Consider the following 3270-nt stretch of genomic DNA (forward strand, 5'->3'; position numbering starts at 1 on the left):
AACGATTTAGATATGAAACTAGTACCGCTAGATAGATCTCGAAAAGTTACGCAGAATGGACTACTCGCACGCGTCATTCGGACACTGGGTGAAGAAGATTTATCAATTTGTTTCGGAGTGTAAAATAGTAATTTTAGGATTTTACCCTTGTAGCTGCACGTGTCGAAGTGAGTGGGTGTCTCAGAAAATTGGGTCGGTCTTATCTCCACCGATCGAAGAGAAATCTGTTTTCTCTTATCCCTTGTTCTTTCTTATTTTTCTTTCTAATTCTCTGTTTTCTTCTCTTTCTTTTCTTTGTCTTGTTATTCGTCTGTGAGATACTTTTGATATAAGAATGAGAATTTTTTGAAGATAATAAGTGATGGGGTTGTACATATGATGAAGAAACTGAGGTTGTTGTCGATTAAGCTCAAGCCTAAGAAGAAGAGGTGAGTTAGAGAAAGAAACTAGGGTTTCTGAGTAATGTTTTAGTTGAGGATTTAGGTTGAAATTGATTTGAGGGAATTGTAATTGGGGTTTCTGAAATTGATGAAGAATTAGGAATAGATTCTGTTAATAAGAAGATGATGAAGATGTTATTAGAGTTGAGATGGTTGTAGAGTGGACAAGGCAAGGATATGGTCAACTATTTTGTTCAAGGAACCTGAACTGAGGTAAATATTCTTTACTGAATTTGAGTTATATGTTTTGGTTTCTGAATTAGGGTTTGATAGAATTTGTTATGAAGATTGAGATTTGGTTGTGTTGTTGGTGAATTAAGAAAGAAGATTTAGTTGCAGTAGGTGTTTGTCTGTGTTGTGTATGAGAACAAGAACATGTGGTGTTGTGATATTATGTTGATTTGCTGTTGTAGTTAAGTTAACTGGTGTAGGTAGAATGAGATTTAGGAATGTGGGTGATGTTGATGTTGTTCAGTTGCGGTGGAGCTGTAATGAATGGAAGTAATTGATGATATTGTTGGTACTATAGCTCAAGTAAGGATTATGGAGCTCAGTATGTGAATGAGGTTATTGTGGTGGTTATGAGGATGGAGGTTTTGAAATATGATGAACTGAAAGAGAAGCAGAAGTAGAGAATATAATGTTGTTTGATCTGTGATAGGTGAAAGAAAATGGTGTTGTTGTGTTGTTAGTTAACAAGGGAAAGATGAGGTTCTGGTTGTATGTGTGTTGAATTATAATTGTGGATGATATGCCTGGGGTGTGAGATATGAACTGCCTGAAGTGATTATAATATTGTTTGTTGAAGTTCAGATTGAGTTACAGGCAGGCTTAGAATGTATAGTTGTGACAATGGAGTTGGAAATGGTTAAACTGGTTTGAGCCAGTTTGGTGGGTGTGTGGTTGTCATTTAGATATTGTAAGTGGTGATGTGTAATTCATGGAAACAGTCTGAGATGTGTAGTAAGTAATGAAGATTGTATGGGTAATTGCAGGTCTGGAGTTGTTGAGTTTTGATGTCTGTGTGGTAGTTAAGAGCTAGGTAAGTGTAAGGTCTTGGAGAGAGGATAATTGGTGCTAGTTGCTGTTAGTAATTCCTGTGAAAGCTTGGAAGCTTGCAACTACTGCAATTGCAGGTAAACTGTATTAGTGTTTCTAATTAGATTTGAAGTTGTTTTGAATGAATGAATTGTATAGTGAAACTGTTGGAAATCCTGTTCTTGAGATTTAGGTCTGTTAGACATCTCAGTCAGTTTAACTGACTCAGTTCTTCTGATTGAGTCGAGTTACCCTTGTTAACTGAGTTGAATCGATTTGACAAAGTGACCAGACCAGTAGGTCGTTGACTTGACCTTTTGACTTGGACCTTGATCGTTGACCTGACCTTGAACGTCGACTGTTAGTTGACCTTTGACCGTCAGGAACCGCTAGTTGACCCAGTTGGGCAATATCTTGTGTAATGGGCTTGATGAGTAGACTTGGGTTTAGGGCTAGTATCCATAGTTGATGAATTGGACCACTTATGGTCCGAATTAGCTTTCGGTTCCTTCTACAAAGTTGTAGATATTCGTAAGACTTAGCTATTGGACTATAAAATCAACCTAATTCTATTAGTAAACTTTAGCTATGCTAAAGATAGATAATGAAAAGGTGTAAAGTCATAAATGGGCTTAGAACAATTAGTTAGACTTGTATGATTCTTGTGTGAGCCATTTTGGCTAGTTTCTTAGAGTTTTTGTGTGATTAACAGTTGGTCTTTATTAACAACGATCAATTTAAAGGATGAACCAGTGGATCATGGATCTCGAGGTAGGCGAGGCTTGTCATCAAATTAGGTGGGAATCGATAACGAACTCTCTTGTATTCATTATTGTTTTTCAAATCAATCTTGGTGTTGTGAAATTCATGCATATCTTTGTATGATTTTTGTAGTATGAGATGTGTGCCGACACAATATCAGTATTATATGGCTAGGTCAATACACCGCAATATTACCTAATGAGTGTGGTTAGCACAAATATTATTCTTCCTTTATATATCAGTATTCTATGGCTAGGGAGATACACCGCAATATTACCTAATGAGTGTGGTTAGCACAAATATTAGTTTTCTCTTATGTGCGGCAACACACATCTCATACATGGATGCTTACTGTTATTTATGGATGTCTTTGAAGAAGTTTTACTTTGTGTTTTACTGTCTTTCCGTGTATTAACAACTTTTGATAAAACCTGCATTGTCTTCGAATCATATTAATGTTTACTTGAAAGCTAGTTGTTATTCCTACGGGGGACCCCTTTTAGGGATGATGTGCTCACTCATTCCCATTTTCAGTTTCAGAGACAGATCAAGATGTGCACGTGACGATGAAAGCTTCGAAGAATTGGTTATTTTAATTAGTTAGCTTCTGCTATGTTATTTTGTGTTTGTATTCTATTTGTAAATCAACTCATTATTGAATATGTATCATTTGAGAGAAGTTCTTGTGTATATATTTTAGAGTGCGAATAGTCTTCGGGTTAAGTTTTGTAGCTGATTTCTTAATTGAATGTTTAAGTAAATGATTTAGATTCTTAGTGCCTCTTTATTTAGTTAATCTCTTGGATTAGTTAGCTGGTAGCTTTGGGGGCGCTACATTGCATATAGAGTTTTTAACTTTTTTTCAATTTTTTTTAAAAATTTTTGCATTAAAAAAAAAAATCCTTCAACTTGTAGAGATTTTAGAGTCACTAGCATTCTTCTAGGTATGTTTACATGGAGAATTCTAACCGATATAACTGAACTTGGAAGTGTTAGGGAACTATGTTCGGATTTCTTACTTGTTAGAGTG

General features: G+C 35.7%; 1 long non-coding RNA gene across 3 annotated transcripts; it reads left to right on the top strand.

Annotated features, from left to right (window-relative positions):
* The first annotated feature begins 233 nt into the window (after window positions 1-233).
* LOC113282680 lies at window positions 234-2932 on the top strand. 3 transcript variants are annotated; one of them, XR_003327103.1, is made up of 3 exons: window positions 234-1576; window positions 2191-2275; window positions 2775-2932. It is a non-coding gene; the product is annotated as an uncharacterized LOC113282680 (long non-coding RNA). The 3 variants fall into 3 exon arrangements; XR_003327104.1 differs by having other exon boundaries at window positions 2222-2275; XR_003327105.1 differs by lacking the exon at window positions 2191-2275.
* The last annotated feature ends 338 nt before the right edge of the window (window positions 2933-3270 follow it).

Source organism: Papaver somniferum, chromosome 5 (genome assembly GCF_003573695.1).
Source record: "Papaver somniferum cultivar HN1 chromosome 5, ASM357369v1, whole genome shotgun sequence".
NCBI lineage: Eukaryota > Viridiplantae > Streptophyta > Magnoliopsida > Ranunculales > Papaveraceae > Papaver > Papaver somniferum.